At 41.6% G+C, this 22,545-nt stretch overlaps 1 long non-coding RNA gene across 2 annotated transcripts; it reads right to left on the reverse strand.

Moving 5' to 3' along the window:
* Positions 1-371: 371 nt before the first annotated feature.
* On the reverse strand, positions 372-1,829 carry LOC147577107 (uncharacterized). 2 transcript variants are annotated; one of them, XR_015255744.1, is made up of 2 exons: positions 1,503-1,829; positions 372-568 (listed from the first exon to the last, which is right to left on the reverse strand). It is a non-coding gene; the product is annotated as an uncharacterized LOC147577107 (long non-coding RNA). The 2 variants fall into 2 exon arrangements; XR_015255745.1 differs by lacking the exon at positions 1,503-1,829 and adding an exon at positions 884-1,126.
* Between the last annotated feature and the right edge of the window lie 20,716 nt (positions 1,830-22,545).

A 22,545-nucleotide genomic window follows, 5' to 3' on the forward strand; every position in this document is an offset into this window, starting at 1 on the left:
GGAAAGGCAGGAAGAGTAAGTACGAAAAGGGGTGCGCGGGGCGGGGGGGTAGGCCGCGGACCCGCGCGCCAAACTCCGAACCAGGGCCGAGGTTCGGAGCCCTTTCCGGGTCTGCAGCAAAGCATCTCCCGACCCCGGAATGGAGACTTTCAAGCTCCAGATCAGCTTTGGATCCTAGGCTCCTGCTTTTCCAGACACCCTCGATTAGCTTTAAACCTGGGTGTAAAGGCAGACTCACGGTTTTCCCTTTCCTCCACAGTGCCTGCCTTCTTTCTGAACCAAACGACTGGGGGTGGGGGCGGGGGGTGGTGTGATGATGCAGTTAAAAAAAAAAAATGCAGGTGTCACAAAAACGCACCGGAGTAAGAACGTTCTCGCATGCTCCTTGAGTTTAATCGAAATTGAGACTCCAGTAGGGGCAGGAATTAAAGCCACTCATTTTCCATTGGCCTGGACGCCGGCCGCATCCCTTTTCTCGTGTTCGCGCCGCAAGGTCCCGCACTCCACTGCACGCCGACTCCAAAAGTTTGGCTTTCACTCGCGGAGATGCCGGCATCATCGGGAGGCGCTTTCAAAAGACAATTTGCAAAACGGTTGGTGAGCCCGACTGAGTCCCCTTCCATACCTGCCATAAAATCCCCATCCTTCTGTCCCCCACCCCTCAAGTTTAGCTTTCGAGCAGGTGAGCTCCGGCCCGCGTGGACTCAGACGCGCCGAATCTGTCCACCTGCTCCCACTCTCGTCGGGGTCGCACTCCAGCGGGCGACTGGAAGAGGCCTGGGCCCAGCCCACACTGTTGGGGTCCCCCCCCCCCCCCGCTGGAACCTGAAAGCTCCTGAAACTTACGGGCATTTTTTTTTTCTAACATGATGGGGACTCTCACCTTGATGGCCACCGAATTTCCCTTTATTACGGCTTAAAAGAAAAATAAACCTCCTCTCCTGGAGATTCATTTACTCCTTCCCCCCTTTCTCCTTGGCCCTCGGAATCCTTTGAGCTTGGCCAAAGAAGCGCATCAAGTTCCCCGGGGGTAGGATTAGCTGCGCCACATATAGAGCAGGCCCTGGGCGATGGTCCCCAAAGGGCTTCTGAGGGATCCGTGGACCAACCCCGGAGCGCGAGTCACTGTTTATTTTAGGCAACACGGCGTGCACCCCCCCCCCCCACTTTAATCCCCTCACGCCCCGGCCTCCTTAAAAAGCCCTAAACTTGCTCCCATAAGCTTGTGGACTCCCATAGCAACTTCTGTCACTTTAGGCTCGCCGCATCTTTCCGCGCACGGGCGGAGCGCCTTGCCCTTGGCCTTGGAGTCTCGCCGCAGATTCCGCGCCAAGACGCGGGAGCCGTCCTCCCCCGGGCGGCGAGCAGCCTTCGCCATCTGGTGGCCGCGGAGAGTATCTGCCCGGGCGCGCAGGGCTCCCTTCCACTCCAGAAGCCGCGGTTGTGTGGGGTCCTGAAGCGTTCGGTAAACAATTCTTTCCGTTATCCCACTCCCACTCTACCTTTTTAAAGCTTCCTGGTGTGGGGGGAGGAGCCCAGAACGTGGAATTTCTAAGACGCGGCGTTCTAGCTCTGGTCCGCGCGGCTTCCTGGCGGCAGTTGCCCTGGGCTTCCTTGAGCTTCATTCTTTTCTGCCAAGTGGGGACTGAAACAACACAGATCTCGCCTAGTAGTACCCAGGAGGGAGACATGAGACTATAAATTAGCTGCTTTGTAAACTGTCGAGGGACTCCCAGTATTCGTAGGCATTATTAATTACTGACTTTATACATGATGTGTGTTGGTGAGCCCAAATGCATTGGCAAATGAAAGATTCTTTATTAGTTCAAAAAAAAAAAAAAAACTACAGAAAATTTCAAACCTACACCAAAGTAGAGAACAATGGACCCTCATTTATCTGTCTTCCAGCTACAAACAATCATCAACTCATGGCTGTTCTTGTTTCATTCTATAATCCTCACCTCATTCACACATCCTAGGAATTCTGACACCTAAACCAAAATGATTTCCATACATGGCCCTAAAACATGAGGATTCTTAAAAAAAATAAATGTTTATATATATAATTTATCATGCCTACAGAATTAACAATAATTTCTTAATATCATGAGACAGCCAAGCTTGTGTCCTTTATTGTCTCATAGTTTTTGTTGTTCTTTTGGTTTGTTTGTTTTTTTTTTTTTTTTTTTTTTTACAGTTGGTTGGTTTGAGTCAGGATCCAAACAAGTCCCACACATCTGGTTGATGTGTCACTTGATTCTCTTGATCAAGAAGTCTTCCCCTTGCTCTCTTCTTTTAGTTTTCCTTACAATGTACTGAAAAAGTCTGAGCATTCCTTCTAATTGTCCAGGTTCTGGATTTTGCTGGCTGCGTTCTCACGGTGATAACATGATCCTCTGACCCTTGCATTTGCAATAAAGTGGTAATTAAATAGAAAGACTTGATCTGGTTCAAGTTCTGTTTTTTGATAACAGTATTTCATCGGTGATAGCATTCCACGAGGAGGCTTGTGTTGTCCGTATTGTCTTTCCTTGGGGCATGCCATTGTCCACTGAGTACTGTCCACTAGATCCGTTAATTCATTAAGGATTTGACAAAGGAAATAAATTTCAGCATATCTATTATCACCAATTATACATACATAGAAAGTGTAAGTCAATGACACTTTTTTTAACATGTATTTTTTCCCATTTTTATTAGTATATAATCGACATGTAACATTGTGTAAGTTTAAGGGGTACAACCTGATGATTTAATACGTGTATATATTGTGAAATGATGACCATAGTGAGGTTAGTTAACACTTCAATCACATGAGATAGTAACCACTTCTTTGTGTACGGGGAGAATATTCGAGATCTACTCTCTTAGCAACTTTCAGGTATGTGATACCATATTGTTAACTATAGTCATTATGCCATGCATTACATCTTCAGAACTTATTCATCTTATAACTGGACCTTTATAATCTTCTACCCTTTGAGCAACATCTCCCCATTTTTCTTCTGTCCCTGCGCCCAGCTCCTGGCAAACACCATTTTGTTGTCTATTTCTATGAGTTCGGCTTTTCTAGATTCCACGTATAAGTGAGATAATATGGTCTTTGTCTTTTTCTTTTTTTCTTTTTTATTTTTTTCAACGTTTATTTATTTTGGGGACAGAGAGAGACAGAGCATGAACGGGGGAGGGGCAGAGAGAGGGAGACACAGAATCGGAAACAGGCTCCAGGCTCTGAGCCATCAGCCCAGAGCCTGACGCGGGGCTCGAACTCACGGACCGCGAGATCGTGACCTGGCTGAAGTCGGACGCTTAACCGACTGCGCCACCCAGGCGCCCCGGTCTTTGTCTTTTTCTATCTGACTTATTTCCTTTAGCATAACACTCTCAAGGTCGATCCATGTTGTCACAGAAGGCAGGATTTTATTTTATTTTATTTTTTAATATTACACTAGATAGATAGATAGATAGATAGGTAGATAGATAGATTATACCATATATACAGATATATAGATACATAGATTATACCATATATATACATACATATCTCCATTCATCCATCAACGTACACTTAGGCTATTTCCATGTTTTAGCTATTGTGAATGATGTTGCAATGAACATGGGTGCAAGTATCTCTTCAGGATAGTGATTCTCAGTGACACTTTGAATGTGACAAGCAGAGTAAACCAAAAAGCCAAGGTCTCTGCCCTTTATATATCATCACAAGAAAACAGCTGTGGCCCTCTGGAGAACATGGGCCATAGAAGATTGAGTGAGTGGGGTGCCTGGGTGGCTTAGTCGGTGTTTGACTTCAGCTCAGGTCATGATCTCACGGTTCGTGAGTTCAAGCCCCGCATTGGGCTCTCTGCTGTCAGCACAGAGCCCACTTCAGATCCTCTATCACAGAGCCTGCTTCAGATCATCTGTCCTCCTCTCTCTCTGCCCCTCCCCCAAGCATTCTCTCTCTCTCAAAAATAAACATTAGCAAAAGAGAGAAAATTAAGTGAGAAAATGGACAAAGTGCATAAATTGGTAAAATTTAGCAGATGATATACTTTTATTGAAACAGTTTGCTAAACACAAGTTGCTAAGAAATCATAACACCAGTGCATAACAAAGTGATGAAATATGTTTTTATTTGCTTTTGTACTCCCAGGGCAAACCGTCAATCTCCTAATCCCCTTACAGGTATATTTCATGAATCCATAAGGTGAAGCATCATATGCGGATCATAAGTGATAAAAACGACTATCAAAAAACCTTGATGGTTGTTCGAGGGAGGTGATGATTCCAGCCATGACAAGTAAAGAAAAGTGGTTTCTACTGTTTCGTTTGGAGTGAAAGCAAGGTTTGAGGAGGGGGAGTGAGGGAGGAGGTGGGGGAGAGTCCGTGGGACTGCCAGGATTCACAGTTCCCAGCCCAGGACCGCTGGAACAGAGGTGGAAGGGGTAACTGAGAATATCATGGTGATTCTAACAAGAACAAGCATCGATTTTAAGATGGAGATGCCATTGCTATGATCCTGTCCCCTTCCTCATCCCAGACACAGTATTGGAGCCTACTCCACAGGCCACCAGGCAGGCTCCAACAGTCTGTGATTGTCACCATTTCTTTTCATAATGCCCAGTTTTAATGCCCTGAGAATATGGCCTTCTGTCAGATAGGACTTCTTCCTAAGTCCCCAAACCAATCGTCGGTCCTCGAGTCACTGCACTGGAGAGCTAGGAGGCACCTTGGAGACTGCTCTGTCCATCCCGTCATACAGAGGTAGGACAAGGGTCACAGTGCTCTGGGGCATGCCCCGCCCCCTAAGGGGTCCATTAGCTCTGCAGGATACTGTCAGTTGGACACTATACTTTAAACATAAAATATTTCAGTAAAATATTATAGTAATGGAACATAAATGTAAAATATTTAGTAATGAAAACATAACATTGTAAAGCGTAGCTTTCATTATTGTTTTTCAGGGAATGAACAAGATTTGAAATCTAAGTGGAGCAATAATTAATCTTTCTTCTTTATTTTTTGCTAAAATCTGACCCTGTCATGAAATGGCGTCTATTTCTTCCTGTACTTTGACCTACACTCAGCCCTGCGGTAGAGAAGCCACAGAATCTACGTCCTCTATCCTACATATTTGCCGGTGTTCTTAATCTTGGCAGGCAGGTTTTATCTTTACCTTATGAATCTAAAATCCAAGAACGTTCTCTGGAATTTTACTTCTTCCAGGATTCCAGTTTTTTCCTGTGCAAAGAGAAGTTGATTGTGGGTCTAATGGATCAACTAGTTAGACTGTGTTCATCACTAACTACTTAGAAGGCTGCAGATAGAGGAGCGCCTGGGTGGCTCAGTGGGTTAAGTGTCCTACTCTTGATTTCAGCTCAGGTCATGATCTCGCGGTTTTTGAGATCAAACCCTGTGTGGGGTTCTGCTCTTGAGATTCTCTCTCTCCTATCTCTCTGGACCTCCCCTCTTCCCCCTCTCTTTCTCTCTGAAAATAAGTAAGTACATAAATACATAAACATTTAAAAAATGGTTTAAAAAGGAAGGCTGCAGATAGGGACCACATAGCTGCTGCCGAAAAGCCCAGGGAAATGTGAATTGATGTAGCGTACAAAAATATGCACGTGCGTGCTTTTATGTGGGAGTGTGTATTTGTGCTCCGGAGTGAAATATCATTAAGCTGAGATTACAGAATATAAAATATGATTAGAATAGAATGATTTGGTGACATCTAAAATTTCCTTTAGGGATTCCTCTGCTCAGAGCTGTCAAAACAGATTGTATAACTAGACTATACCAAGGAAGGTGACCCTAGTCCTACTGATGAAATACTCTTCTGAAAGAACGTAAACAGAAGAGGGTCTCTAGGAATACAACTGAATCCTAATCTGGAGGTGGATGCCTTAAATAACTCCTTCCCATTACTCTTTCCCTTCCAGCCAAAAGGATTTAGCTTGGCGCTAAGGAAGAAAGGTTCCTGCAGGAGTCTCTAGAGAGTCAGGGCAATAATGTCCACCAAGTATATCATTGGTTTATCTATGTTTCTTAGCCCCCTTGTACTTAGGCAGGGTCATTAGAACCCAGAGAGAGAGAACAGTACGGATAAGGCCATTTGTCAGAAGCTGCAGCCTTACAAAGAGGGGCTTGGTCAAACTTCATTAAGCCAGCAACGAGGAAGCCAGTCTCTTGTCTTGCGTCCTTCCACCCTGATCCCTTGCCAGTGTCCATAATAGGCTGAACCCACTGAGAAGCCAGAGGGCCGGGCAATCTTTTGATGCAGTCATATAGGTCAACCTCCTGGGCACGAGGAAGGATGGAGAAGAGTGGAGAGTGCAAATGGCGGCAATGAGGAAGATGTGCAGCCCAGCTCTCACCCTCCCCAACCTACCCACAATGCCTTGATTACTGAGTCACATTTCTCAATTCCCTACGGTTGATTTGCAGTATTTCTAGAAAAGGTATGTCAAGAAGAGCTGGAAATATGGATTCTTATATGGAAGCTGCATTATTGCTCAGGATCGACAACTTATTTGACAACACTGAACAACCAAACACTCTTGGAAAAGATTCAGCTATGGAACAGCTAGCTCTTGATCCCTGATCTGGATGTAATTCTAAATTAAAAAAAAAAAAAAACTTTTTAATGTTTATTCTTTCTTTCTTTCTTTTTTTTTTTTTTTTTGAGGGAATGAGGGAGAGAGACACAGAACCTGAAGCAGGCTCCAGGCTCTGATCTGTCAGCACAGAACCCATCATGGGCCTGGAACCCACGAACTGCGAGATCAGTTCTGAGCCAAAGTCGGACGCTTAACAGATTGAGCCACCCAGGCGCCCCAAGATTTAATTCCAATTAAGTCTGAACAATGTCAAAAGCAGGGCATCTGCTCCAAGACAAGATGGTTGTAACAAGGATATGATTTATCTTTATGCCTGGGAAAAACAATTTTTAACTGAAAACCAGGCAAAATATCAGAGACGTTGAACATCAGGCAGGGTGGAATAAGCATCTGTTAGAGAAGATTAAAAACAAATGAGGAAAGGCCTAAGAGTGCTCCGACTGCCTGCCTGGAGAGTTTTCAGGCTGCAGTTCAGGGTAGGGTTAGGGGCCCGGACAGAGCCCAGCAGTCTCCTCGAGTTGAGGACACTGAGTTGTGAGGCTGGGCTACCAAGATGGCTAGAGTCCTCGGGGCAGAGTTTCAGAAAGGAGAATGCCGCCCAGAGAAACAGCCGAGAGCTGAGCAGGGTCCCCCTGAGCTCTCAGAGTGCTGATGAGCATGTGCATGTGAAGAAACTACCCGAAGCCCAGGGGAAAAACCACCCAAGAGGATAAGGCAGGGTTTCTCAACCTTAACGCTACGTTGGGACAGAGATTTCTTTATTTGAGGGGCTGCATTATAAGATGTTTAATGGCATCTTGGCTTTTCCTGACGACAGGTCAGCAGCAATACTCCCTTCCCGAGCTGTGAAAACCGAAAGTGTCTCCAGACACTTTCAAATGTCCTTTCTGGGGCAGTATTGCCCCCAGCTGAGAACCACTGGCCCTCAGCATCCCCTCTGCTGGAATAGTTCCTGTCCCCACCAGCTGGAGCACAAAACTTCATGATTCATGAGGTGTTGGGAAGAGGACTCGAAAAGGTCCTGTCTCTGTAGTGGGCTAAAGTAGCCCTAGACTAAATGCTGCTTCGGTCTTTCTAGTAAAGTCAAAGAGTAAAAGCTGACGCTTAACTACATCCTGGAAGAAAGCTCAGCTATATTTATAGTAGTGAACATAACAACCAGCACATAACAAGCAAAAAATCAAAAATTTGTGGCATGTAGGGGCATCTGGATGGCCCAGTCGGTTAAGCGTCCCACTCTTGATTTCGGTTCAGGTCATGATCCCATGGTTTGTGAGTTCGAGCCCCACATGGGGCTCCACACTGACAGTGCAGAGCCTGCTTGGGATTCTCTCTCTCCCTTTCCCTCTCTCTCTCTCTCTCTCTGCCCCTCCCCTCACTCTCCCTCTCTCTTTCTCTCAAAACAAATAAATAAACTTAAAAAAAATTGTGGTGGGGCGCTTGGGTGGCTCAGTCGGTTAAGCGTCTGACTTTGGCTCCCATCATGATCTCACAGTTGGAGAGTTCAAGCCCCATGTTGGGCTCTGTGCTGACAGCTCGGAGCCTGGAGCCTGCTTCTGATTTTCTGATTCTGTGTCTCCCTCTCTCTCTGTTCCTCCCCTGCTCTCACTCTTTCTCTCTCTCTCTCAAAAATAAAGATTTAAAAAAAAAATTTAAAATAAAAAATAAATAAATACTTTAAAATAAAAAAATTAAAAAAAATTTAAAATAAAAAAATTAAAAAAAAATTGTGGCACCTAAGAAAAAATACCAAACATGCAAAGTAGCACGAAAATATGATCCAGAAGAAGGAGAAAATAAAAACTGTCAAAACCAACACAAAGTGACACAGATGATGTAATTAGTAGTTAAGAATATTAATTATTATTATTATAATTTATTCCGTATGTTCAAGAAGCTAAAAAAAAGTTGAACATGCCAAGTAAAGACAAAAATGATACAAAAAAGAACCAAATGGAACTTCTAGAGGTAAAAACTATAGTGTCTAAAATGAAAAATACACTGGAGATTAGTGTATTTAGTGTATTATGCCTTGCAGAAGAAAAGATTAGTGAACTTGAAGGCATAGCAACGGAAACTACAAAATGAAACACAGAAATAAAAAAGACTAAATTTGTGGAGCCACTACAGAAAACAGTTTGGAGGGTCCTCAAAAAATTAAAAATAGAAATACCATATGATCCAGCAATCCCATTTTGGGGTATATATCTGAAAATAAGATACTAAAGTGATACCTACACCCCGTGTTCATTGCAGCATTATTCACAATGGCCAACACATGGAAACAACCTATGTGTCCATTAATGGATTAATGGATAAACAAGATATGAGATACACACACACACACACACACACACACACACACACACTGGAATCTTATTTAGACACGAGAAAGAAGGAAATCCTGTCATTTGTAACAACATGGATGGACCTGGAGGGCATTATGCTAAATGAAACAAGCCAGACAGAGAAAGACAATTACTATGTGACAATACTTAAATGTGGAATCAAAGAAAGAAAGAAGAAAAGAAAGAAAGAAGAAAGAAAGAAAGAAAGAAAGAAAGAAAGAAAGAAAGAAAAGAAGAAGGAGGAGGAGAAGGAGAAGGGGAAGAGGAGGAAGGGGGGAGGAGAGGAGAGGAAAGGAGAGAAAGGAAAAAGTAAATCTCATAGAAACAGAGAGTAGAAATGTGGTTGCCAGAGGCTAACAGGCAGGGGAAATAGAAAGAGGTTTATAAAAGGATACGAACTTTCAGCTGTAAGATGAATAAGTTCTGAGGACCTAATGTAAATCATGGTGACTATAGTTGATATAACACTGTATTGTATAATTAAGATTTGCTAAAAGAGTAGAACTTAAATGTTCTCTCACACGCAAAAAGATAAATGGATGTGTTAACTAACTCAATGGGGGGAGGGTTCTTTCACAATGTATATGCACATCAAATTACTACAATGTATATTTTAAATATCTTCCAATTTTTTCTGTCAATTAATGAATAAAACTGAAACTTTTTTTTAAATACCAAAAAAAAAAAAAAAAAAAAAAGGAATAGAGCTTCAGCGAACTCTGGAAAATTTCAACGACCTCACTTACATGTAATTGGAATTAACAAAATGGTACGGAAAAAAATATTTAAAGAGATAATCATCAAATTTCTCAAATTTGATGAAAGTTATAAATCCACCAATCCAAATGGCTCGATGTGGCCAATCACAGAAGCATGAAGACGACAACAAAAAGCCTCACGTTAATCAAGTTGCTTAAAACCAATGATAACAAGGAAAATGCAAACGCAGCTAGGGGAAAGAGAAAAGACACGTCATGTACGAAAGAACAAAGATTGGAATACCGGCGGGAAATAGGTACACTGAATGACAGTGAAACATCTTCAGAGTACAGAAGGGATAAAACCATCAACCTAGAATTCTATATCCAATGAAAAAGCTTTCAAAAATATGTAACATGAAGACTTTTCAGACACATGGGCGCTGAAGAATTCATCACCAGCAGATCTGCACTAGAAGAAATGTTAAGAGGGGTAGCTAAGTGGCTCAGTAGGTTAAGCCTGAGACTTCAGCTCAGGTCATGATCTCACAGTTCATGAGATCAAGCCCTGCATTGGGCTCTCTGCTATCAGTGTGCAGATCTTCCCCTCTCTCTGCCCATCCCCCCCGCACGCGCATGCGCGCTCTCTCTCTCAAAATAAATAAACATTAAGAAAAAAATGTTAAAAGAAATGCTTCAGGTAGAAGGAAACTGATACCAGATGGAAATCTGAGATCTAAATAAAGGAATTAAGTAAGACCCTTGGGACTGGTAAATACCTGTGTAAATTTAAAATACTTGTTTTCTTATTTCTAAAGTCTCTTTAAGAGAAAAATCAACCATTTAAATGGAAAATATGATGTTGTTGTATTTGGGCATCTGGTTGGCTCAGTCGGTTAATGGTCCAACTCGTGATTTCAGCTCAGGTCATGATCTCACCGTTGGTGAGATGGAGGCCTACATAGGCCTGCCTGATGACAGCACAGAGCCTGCTTGGGATTCTCTCCCCCTCTCTCTGCCTCTCCCTGCCTGCACACTCTCTCTGCCTCTCAAAAATAAAAAAGATAAACTTAAAAAAAAAAGAAAAGATATTATTGTATTTATAACATATAGAAGTAAAATATATGACAATTATAGAACAAAGGCTGGGAGGAGAGAAATGAAGTATATTATTATGAGTACAAGTGGTATAATACCTATATAGTATAATAATATCTATAAAATATATTATATAATATTTGTACAGTATAATATAGTATCCATACAAGTGATATAATATCACTTGAGGGTAAACTGTGATAAGTTAAAGATATTTACTAAAAATCCTAAAGCAACCATAAAAATAGCACAATAAAGAATTATATCAGGCTCCTGGGTGGCTCAGTCAGTTAAGCACCTGTCTTCGGCTCAGGTCATGAACTTGCAGTTCATGAGCTCAAGCTCTGCTTTGGGTGAGCCCTGCTTCTCTCTCTCTCCCTCTTTGTCTCTTTACCTCTGGTGGGATTCTCTCTCTCTCTCTCTCTCTCTCTCTCTCTCTCTCTTTCTCTGCCCCTTGCTCACTTGTGTCCTCTCTCTCTCAAAAAAAAAAAAAATAAAATAAAATAAAAAAGAATTATAGCTAATAAGCCAACAAAAGAGATAAAATGGAATCATAAAAAATATTTCATTAATCCAAAGAAGGCACAAAAAGAAGAAAAAGGAAACAAAGAACAAATTGGACAAATAGAAAACAAATAACAATGTGGTAGGTTTAAATCCAAAATATCAATAATCACATTCAACGTAAATGGTTTAACCACCCCAGTTAAAATTCAGAGATCGTCATATTGGATTAAAAAGCAGGACATAATTATATGCTGCTTATAAGAAATATAAAGACATACCTAAGTAAAAATTTAAAAGATTAAAAATATATACATGCTAACACTAATCAAACAAATCTAGAGTGGCTATATTAATATCAAAGTAGACTTAATTTTTTTAATTTTTAAAATTTTATTTTTAGAGAGAGAGGATGAACATGAGTGAAGGAGAGACAGAGGGAGAAAGAGAGAGAATTTTAAGCAAGCCCCAAGCTCAGCATGGAGCTGGATGCCAGACTAGATCCCACAACCCTGGGATCATGACCTGAGCCCAAACAAAAGTTGGATGTTTCACAGACTGAGCCACTCAGGCGCCCCTCAAAGTAGACTTTAGAGTAAAGAATAAAACAGGTTATTCCATAAAGATAATGAAATAAATTTATCAATAGGTCAGAATAATCCTAAGTGTTTATAAATCTAATAACAAAGATTTATCTCAGGTTTATGTAACATTAAAAAAATTAATGGAATTCACAATGTTTATAGACCAAAAATGAAAAACCATGATTATCTCTATAGACGCAGAAAAAGCATTTGAAAAACTCCAACATTTATTCCTGAAAAACCTCTTAGCAACCTTGAAATAGAACTGAATTTCCTCAACCTGCTACAGGACATCCACGAAAAACCTAAACTAACATCATACTTAATAGAGAAAAGTAGGGGCACCTGGGTGGCTCATCAGTTAAGTGTCCGACTTAGGCTCAGGTCATGTTCTCACAGTTCGTGGGTTCCAGCCCCGCATTGGGTTCTGTGCTGACAGCTCAGAGCCTGAAGCCTGCTTCGGATTCTGTGTCTCCCTCTCTCTCTGCCTCTCCCTTGCTCATGCTCTGTCTCCCTCTTTTTCAAAAAATGAAAAAAAACATTAAAAAAAAATTTTTAAAATAGTGAAAAGTAGAATGCTTTCTTCTCTAGATTGGGAATGAGGCAAGGATGTTTCCTTGTTTCTACTCAACATGATACCAGAGGTTCTAGATTAGAAAGGTCGCAGTAAAACTGTCTTTGTTTGCAGGTAACACGATCTTATACAGTCAAAAATTCTATGAAGAAGCCATTAAAAATAAGAAATTATTTTAGTAGCATTGTAGAATAAGTGTAAATGATCAATACATACACATTTATTGTATTTTTTACATACCAGCAACAAACCATCAGAAATTGAATTTAAAATGTTCCTTAAAAATGGTATCAAAAAGGGGCACCTGGGTGGCTCAGTTGGTTAAGAGTCAACTTCACCTCAGGTCATGATCTCACGGTTCCTCGGTTCGAGCCCCACGTGGGGCTCTGTGCTGACAGCTCGGAGCCTGGAGCCTGGAGCCTGCTTCGGATTCTGTGTCTCCTTCTCTCTCTGCCCCTCCTCCACTTGTGCTCTGTCTCTCTCTAACAAAAATAAATAAATGTAAAAAATTTTTGTTTAAAATGGTGTCGAAAATATGAAATTCGTAGGTAGAGACCTGACAAAAGATGTAGAAGACTAATGCTCTAAAAACTATAAAACGTCGATGAGAAAAATTAAAGACCTAAATAAACAGGGAGTTATATTGTGTTCATAGATCAAAAGGCTCAATATTGTTAAGAAGTCAATTCTTCCCAAAATGATACATACATTCAGCAGGATTTTTTTGGTAGAAATTGACAAGCTGATCCTAAAATTCCCTTGGAAATGGAAAAAACTTAGAATAGCCCCCCAAAAAACAAAGAAACAAACAACTTTGAAAAAGAAAGATACTGTCTTTAAGATTTATTATAAGGCTGCACTAACCAAGACAGTATGGGTATAGTTGGCATAAAGACAAACAGACCAATGGCACTCATAGGGTGTCTAAATGTTGACCCTCACAACCGATACCTGACTTTCCGCAACAGTGCAAAACCATTCAGTGGAGAAAGAGTAGTCTTCTTAGCAAAAGGTAGTAAGATACCTGATAATCATATGCAAGCTATACTTCGCATTGTATTCAAATACTTCACATTGTCTTCAAGTGTCAGTCCACAGTGGGTGATAGACTTAGCTATAAAACCTAATATTAGAACATTTATAGAAGAACACGTAGGAGAAAACTTTGTGATCTCGGTCAAGCAAAGATTTCATAGGTCTGACATCAAATGTACTATTCGTAGAAGAAAATGTTGATAAATTGGACTTTATCAAAAATAAGTAAGTAAGAACTTCTGCTCTTTGGAAGGCATTGTTAAGAGAATACAAAGACAAACCATGGAACGGGGGAGATACCAATCTTTAAAAGTTTTACACCTTTCTCCTTACTCCTCCACAGGAAAAAAAAATGGGTTGTGATTTTTAGCTGTATTAATTTGGGTCAGATTTATATTTTTGAGATATTAAGGCTTTCTATCCAGGATATGTCTACTTACTGAAATCTTATTTTGTATATTTCAATAATATGTTATGCTTTTCCTTTGTAGATCCTAATTTGTTTTTTTTTTAAGGTGGTTTTTTAAAAATATTTTTTTAAGTTTTTTTTTTAAATATTTATTTTTGAGAGAGGGAGAGAGACAGATGGACAGACAGAGCACCAGCAGGGAGGGGCAGAGAAAGAAGGAGACACAGAATCTGAAACAGGCTCCAGGCTCTGAGTTGTTGGCCCAGAGCCCATTGTCACCCCAAACCCATGAACTGTGAGATCATGAGATCATGACCTGAGCATAAGTCGAACGCTTAATGGACTGAACCACTGAGGCGCCCCTTAAGTTTGTTTGTTTGTTTGTTTGTTTGTTTGTTTGTTTGTTTTGAGAGACACAGAGAGAGCATGAGCAGGGGAGGGGCAGAGAGGGGGAGAAAGGGAGAACCCCAAGCAGGCTCCATGAGGTCAGTGCATGGAGCCCGAGGTGAGGCTCCATCCCACCAACTGTGAGATTGTGACCTGAACCTAAATCAAGAGTTGGACGCTTAAATGATTGAGCCACTCAGGCGCCCCTAAACGTGATTTTATTAAAGCATGGGGACAGTACTCATAGGCAGAAAGAGCTGTGTAGATCCTAATATGTTGTTGCATATTTGTTCCTATGTATTATATGGATTAATCATGAAAGAGGAATGTTTTATTTTTCATTTTAAAACTTACCAGTGATATTTTAAAAGCTCTTGATTTTTCATTATATAACTTATGCTCATCTCTCTTACCAACTGGTTTACACGTTAACCATTCTGACAAGTGTGAAGTGATTTCTCACTGTAGTTTAGATTTCCATTTCCCTGATGATCAGTGATATTGAGCATCTTTCCATTTGTCTGTTGACTATCTGTATGTCTTCTTTGGAAAAATGTCTATTCATGCCTTCTGCCCATTTTTAAATGGGATCATTCATTTTTGGGGTGTTGAGTTTTATAAGTTCTTTACGGATTTTGCATACTAATCCTTTACCAGATATGTTATATGCAAATATCTTCTCCCACTCAGTAGTTGTCTTTCAGTTTTGTTGATTACTTCCCTTGCTGTGCAGAAGCCTTTTATTTTGATGAAGTTCCAATAGTATATTTTGGCTTTGGTTTCCTTTGTCTCAGAAGACATATCTAGAAAGTTATTGCTTCAGCCAATGTCAAAGAGGTTACTGCCTGTGTTTTCCTCTAGGATTTTGATGGTTTCAGGTCTCACATTTAGGTCTTTAATCCATTTTGAATTAATTTTTGTGTATGGTGGTCCTCTTTCATTCTTTTACATGTTGCTGTACAGTTTTTCCAACACCATTTGTTGGACAAGCTGTCTTTCTCTCATTGGATATTCTTTCCTGCTTTTTGGAAGGTTAATGGACCGTGTAGTATGGGTTCACTTCTGGGTTTTCTATTCCGCTCTATTGATCTATGTTTCTGTTTTTGTGCCTGTACCATACTATTTTGATCACTACAACTCTGTAATATAACGGGAAGTCTGAAATTGTGAAGCCTCCAGCTTTGCTTTTCTTTTTTCAAGGTTGCTTTGGCTATGTGGTGTCTTTTATGGTTCCATACAAATGTTACTAGTTCTAGGATTGTTTGCTCTAGCTCTGTGAAAACTGCTGGTGGCATTTTGATAGGGATTGCATTAAATGTGCAGATTGTTTTGAGTAGTATAGACAGTTTAAAAATATTTGTTCTTCGAGTCCATGAGCATGAATGTCTTTCCATTTCTTTGTATTGTCTTCACTTTCTTTCATCAATGTCTTACAGTTTTCAGAGTATAGGTCTTTCACTTCTTAGGTTAGGTTTATTCCTAGGTATCTTATTGTTTTTGGTGCAGTTGTAAATAGGAATGATTCCTAAATTTCTCTTTCTGCTGCTTCATTATTGGTAAATAGAAATGCAACAGATTTCTGTATATTGATTTTGTATCCTGCAACTACTGAATTCATGTATCAGTTCTAGCAACTTTTTGGTGGAGTCTTTTGGGTTTTCTATATAGAGTATCATATCATCTGCAAATAGAGTTTTTTTACTTCTTCCTTACCAATTTAGATGCCTTTTATTTCTTCATGTTGTCTGATGTTGTGGCTAAGACTTCTAGTACTGTGTTAAATAACAGTGGTGAGAGTGGACAGCCCTGTCTTCTTCCTGACTTTAGAGGAAAAGCTCTCAGCTTTTCCCCATTGAGGATGATGTTAGCTGTGGGTTTTTCATATGTGGCCTTTATTATGTTGAGGTCTGTTCCCTCTAAATCTACTTTGTTGAGGATTTTTATCATGAATAGATGTACTTTGTCAAATGCTCTTTCTGAATCCATTGAAAAGATCATATGGTTCTTATCCTTTCTTTTATGAATGTGGTGTGTCACATTGATTGATTTGAACCACTCCTGCAACCCAGGAATAAATCCCACTTGATCATGGTGAATGATTTTTTAAATGTACTGGTGGATTCAGCTTGCTGGTATTTTATTGAGAATTTTTGCACCCATGTTCATCAGGGATATTGGCCTGTAGTTCTCTTTTTTAGTGGAGTCTTCATCTGGTTTTGGTATCAGGATAACACTATTTTTATATGTAAAATGGAATTAGGTCCTAGGCTCAGGTTGTTATAAAAAGGGTGTTCTCTTACATGTAGTGTGATATGATAAGGGAGGTGCTGACCAACCAGATGGATGCCGTTGTGCTAGCCATTAACCCTTTGATGATGGATTATGTGTGTGTGTGTCTGTGTGTGTGTGTGTGTGTGTGTGTGTGTGCGCGTTCCTAGGGGGTCCTTAGGGAAGAGGCTGTGGCAGTTGGGGGCATCTGGAAGACACTGGCTTTTTACCAAACAGCTTATTTGTATATTATTCTTTTAAAAATTTTTTCAAAATGTCTACCTCTCTTTGGGTTTATTCTAGTGATAGCTTACTAAAACCATTCATTTCTTTCACTATTACCTTATAACCATTTTATATTCAGATATGCCTGTGTTTATAGCTTTTTAAAATAATTTCTAATATTGTGTATTTTAAATTTTTCCCTGTTTTCCCATGGTTTTCAGAGTTTTACATACATACTATTTTTTTTAAATCAGTGTTTGGTTTTTCTCTATTTAATTAAGTCCTAATTTTATTTTTTATTAAATTCTCCTAATTGGGGGTTTATACTATTCATAATTTATACAAATGCCTACTTTGTTCACTTATTTTCAGTTTTTAATTTTTGCTGATAAAAGCATTTAAGGCTCCTTTTTTTTTTTATAAGTATCTGATTGTCTTAAATATTTTTTTAAGCTTTGTTCTAGACTCAGCTAAATTCCTACATTTTCATTTGTTGATGTTTCTCAAGTTTCTTTAAAAATTTGTTTTAAATATTTATTTTGAGGAAGACAGAGAGTGAGCAGCAAACAGGGGAGGGACAGAGAGAGAGGGAGAGAGAGAATCCAAAGCAGACTCTAACAGCACAGAGCCTGATGCAGGGCTCGATCTTACGAACTGAGATCATGACCATGAGCTGAAATCAAGAGTGGGACACTTCACCGACTGAGCCACCCAGGCGCCCTATGTTTCTTTTTTTAAAACCAACTTTACTGAAGTAAAACTTACATAAATAAATTGAATGCATTTTGAGTATGCAGTCGAATGGGTCTTAGCAAATGTGTACCCATGAAACATTCCTCTGACCTCAAAAGATTTCTTTGTGTCTTTTATCAGTGGAACCCCAAGGTATCCGCCAATTTGTGTCCCATCCTTTTCTCTTTCCACAATTTCACATACGTGAATCATACAGTGTATATTTGATTGTATCTAGCTTCTGTTTCACATTAATATTAGATAAGGAAATACATAGTTCTAAGCCTGTCATGTTGTAAGTGCTTAATAAATCCTTGCTATTTTTACTATTATTCCCTGGCTCGATTATAAGCAGTTTGTACCTCTAACTCTGTTCTGTGCACTAATAGGTGGTCAACATACATTTTTAGTTTAACTGTAGACTATAATAATTTTTAAAAAAAAAAGCATTTGCAAATATTGTGTTAGATAACTGTTATAACCACATTGCAAATATTGATTCACTAATTGCTCAAAATGACTCCATGAGGAAAGTGTGTTATCCTTGGCTAGCAGGAGCGACTGAAGTTCAGAGAGTCAGAAAACATGCCCAGATCATACATCTAGCAAATGGCAGAGCTGAATTTCAACCCAGGCAGTCAGGCTGCTGAATGTACGTGATTAAACACTGTGCCATGCATGGGGTGGGTCCATGAAGTGCAACCGTAACACAAATAACGTACCCCAGAATGTCCTTGATTCTCATGAGCTAGCTACCATTATCCCAATTTGACAGATTGTTGATGACTGAGTGACCTAAAAGTCACATGACTTCGGTGCCCCGCAAAGCTGACTCCAAACCCGATGATTTCCCACTTCTTGATGCCATTTCTTTACTCTCCCACAAGCCACTCCATTTATAGAGGAACAAGTCAACTTTTGGTAGATGTGTTCTGCATATTCAATCTGAGCAGCATTGGCAAACTCTTGATGTGCTGGTCAGTTTGGGGGAATGCGGTAAAATCTCAAGCATCCCACTGCTCTGGGAGCTCACTTTTCCCCCCACGCTTTACATTCTTCTCGTCACCCACTAGAGGGCAGATTTGTGTCACTACTTTCTCCTCTGAGAGAGGAAACATGATGCCCAGTCCAGCAGCAGAGCACAAGCTGAGAGCAGACATTGCGCCGAAAATGTGGGTGATCTCACCTCTTTGGTAGGAAAGTGATGAGATGGAAGGTCAGTAAAAAATCTTAAGTGTGTTTCAGAGCACCTCATGCACTGCGATCACTTTCTTACTTCTGCGGAAAGTGAAGGAAATGATGATTTGGGAAGACCTGTTCCTGTTTCCTCTACTCTTGAAATCTCCGGCCACTAGGGTGAGGACCAGGAGACAAGGGAGTCAGGAGCCACTAACAAAAGGCTTGGGAACAGGGTGAGTTCTTCCTCTGGCTTAGAGTTCTCCAGCCCGGTGTTGAGAATAATAAGGCAATGTGCTGCTATAATTGTGCACCTGTGCTCAAGTGCACACGAATGTGATCTGTTCCCAGGAAAGTTCCAGTGGACAGCTGTGGGGCCGTCGTCCATGGCCTGGCTTGCTGAGCGTGCTTGCTCCACAGGCAGCTGGAGCCCTGACGAGCCCCAACAGGATAAGGCAAGTGCCCATGTCTGTGTCATTGTCAGTCTGGCAGGCTCTGGTTCCTATTATAAGCTACTTGGATTTGGGAGGGGTGGGGGAGGGGAGAGGAATGATCCAGCTACATGAGCTGCCTTTCTGAAGGTGCCGGAAGCCTGGAGCTTCTATCTCTCACAGGCTTTTCTAAGTGGCTTATAGTTGAACTTGACCACAAGGTCTCCAAGTACAGTCAGGGTGAATGCAAGGGCATCATTCTCTCCTCCAGAACTGGAAGTAGAAACAGTTTAAGAAAAACAAAATTAAGAGCAAAAGCAAAACCACGGTCTTCGGGACTAAATGTCTATGTATCTAGCTGTAAAGAATGGGTCTTTCTTTTTGACTCCATTCCCAAGCACAGGTGCTATTTGCATCCTCCTTGGGGCAGTGGAACTTGGGCTCACCTCCATCATTGGAATGTATGTGACATTCTTCTGGTTCTGTTTGTTCCAAGCACCCTGCTTCTCAGAGCTCAATTCTTTATGTCTGATGGCCCGCCTCATACCCTCATCCGTTTAAATACAAAAGTTATCAGGGGAAACAACAGGTGACTCACGGCACGTTCTGTGCAGAGAGGACCAGGGAGCCGGGTGGATGTGTCCTGGGAGCTGGGAATTTAGGCTGCTCTTTTAAGGTCCCTTAAAGGCTGTTCCTAACACATCGGGCACTGGAAGTCCTTAGGAACTAGGACTTTTGTAGTTGTATGATGTGTCTTCCCCAAGGTTTTCTGCCAAGAAAAGAGAAAAGCTGTTTCTCCGGGTACCATTTGTTTCACAAAGTAAATGCTTACAGTTAACACTGTGGAGAGGTTAACTGGATGGAGTAGGAGCATCTTCAGTTCCAGGACTGCTGTCAGCTTAGAACAGCTGCTTACTCTCTCCAAGCCTCAGTCTCCCCATCTGCAAAATCAGAATTTTGAAAGGATCCAAGGAAGAGTTGAGGAAAGGGCCGGGTGAAAGGACATTTGCAAAGTGCTTAGTGTGGTGCTTGGCATATTCTCATTCTCAGGAAAGGGTGGCTATTCCCTTATGCCTTGTGTAACTCTGTGGTCAGTGACTTCTAGACCTTGAGTGCTCCCACTCCTTAACTGTTTTCTTTAAAACGCTTTAATCAATCAATCAATCAATTAGTCAATTATTTTTGTAAGTAGACTTCACCTCCAACACGGAGCCCAATGCGGGGCTCGACCTCACGACCCTGAGATCGAGACCTGAGCTGAGACCCAGAGTCAGACGCTTCTGACGGAGCCACCCAGGCGCCCCCTTTAAAACATTTTTAAAACTCATTTTCTCTCTGCGGTAGAGGTTGCCTTCTGTGCCTTTCACACCACTGGCGGAGAAGCTGGAAGAAACGGAAGGAAAATATGCCTACCTCTGCACAGGCCTTTTCCATGCTACCCAGCAGGAGTGATGACGAAACCGAGGTCAGAGAGTTGGAAACGCCCGAGGGGCAGAGCCAAGGCCTGAGTCATACTTTGTGTGGCTATTAAAGTTCTCGCCCACCCAGATCTTGTTCCTTACAAGTCCTGTACAGTTTGGTTCAGGGCCTGGGCCTGGTGAATCTGTGTGTTTGCTCTAACATGTACTTATGATGCAGCAAATCTTCATTTCACTGTTTTTCCTCCGGCGCTGGCTCATGGCACTGGCCCTCCTTCAGGTTGGGTGTTACTCACGCGGATTCTCCTTTCCCTTCAACTTGTTCTCTCCCTCCTCACGCCTTTGGATTTCGGTCGGGACGGGGGTGGAGAAAGCCAGCCTTTCTGTCACAGTAGTCAAGCCGTTACTGAATTGTGAGGACCCCAGCTGCTACAATCGTCCTCTCCCAAACAGGCCTTCGAGGCAATCCGCAAGGTAGAACTCAGTCTGCTTCCGTGACTTCAAAGTACGTGCACATTGGGGGATGCACGCATACGGTATATGCATGTTTGGTCGGGGGCATGTGTACACGTTGGGGGGTAGTTGAGACGAAACAGCAAAGCTGGATCACGGATGCACAGCCCTTTATTTGTATCCTCGACAAACATGTACTTAGGCCTTAACCTGCACAAGTCACTGAGATAAGGAGGGGCGTTACATGTGGTTCTTAACCTTGAGATCCATTAGTATCAATAGGGAGAGAGAGGATATGTGAATATGCTAGAAACAAACAAGGATAATAATTGACAGTAACGAGGACGTCAGGAACTCAGATGAGGAAGGATTCACGAAGGCCCAGTGGAATTCTAGAAGGCTTAGAATAAGAACAAAACACTATTTTGACGGGAATTTGGAGACACATTAGGAATCAGAGAAGCAGTAGAGAGGTGCAACATCTGTGTAGGCTTGTTTCACAAGACACTAAATACACTGTATTACGGGTGTTATCAAAGTTCTTTCGGCTGCCAGGGACCAGAAGAACCCCACTCAAATGACAAACAAAACCACAATAACCCACATAAGCTGACAAGTTCAAGGCATCGCGCTGACTTCAGTTCTCAGAGCTGCCACAACACACCGTGGCTATCTCTTTGGCCCTATCCTTCCAAGTGTTGGCTTTAGTTTCAGGTAGGCACCCTTCATAGATAGGGCTACTTGGGGTCCAGAATTTAATTCTACCAGCACAACGTATGCATCTTTCCCCCAGCAGGGCTAGCAAAACTTTCGGGATTCTTATTAGCCTGGCTTGGGTCAACCATCCATCCATGACTCAGGTACCACGACCAGCGGCATGGAATTCTCCAATGGCCAGATCTGAGCCACGTGCTCACCCCTAGAGCCAGGCGGTGGGAATAGTCCAACCTGTGCCTCATGAACTGAGAGTGGGAGAGGGGAAATCGGGTTGCCACTGCCACGAGCAAGGGACGGTGGCTGGGCAGGCGAACACAACAACAGATGTCCCCTGTCATCTCATCCATTAGCAATCTGTTGGCAACTCCCTTCTTGAGTTTCATAATTCCTTTATATGAATATCAGAGGTTCCTGACCATGACCTGTCTCCAATATTTGACTCTAGATCTCAGACAGTGAGGGTCTGTTCTACTTTTTTTATTGACAGGAGATTCATCTGATGATTCCTTCAGGCCCTCAGAGGAAGGAGCATTAGAAAATTCTCAGGCATGAAATTAGGACCGCACTATGTCCCTCTAGCTATGAATGCTTGTTTGACCAAATGATTGAGATCAAATAATACTTTGGCATTCATGGTGTATCCCAGAGGGGAAACCTCTTAGGAGGTCACCAGAGAAGTGTGCAACCCAATAAGAGATGGGAATCTACATATAGTTCTGGATATTTTTGTCCCTAAGGTTGGTAGCGACCAAAATCATAACTCTCTCCAGCCAAGGGACAATGTCGTTGTTCTATTATTTCTTAATACAGAAACACTCAGGATCAACAAAAAAGTGCAAATGAGCTGAATTGTGCTTGCAAATTGGGACTT

The sequence above is a fragment of the Puma concolor genome, chromosome C2, assembly GCF_028749965.1.
Source record: "Puma concolor isolate L17-30 chromosome C2, mPumCon1.1.hap2, whole genome shotgun sequence".
In the NCBI taxonomy this organism is placed as follows: Eukaryota; Metazoa; Chordata; class Mammalia; order Carnivora; family Felidae; genus Puma; species Puma concolor.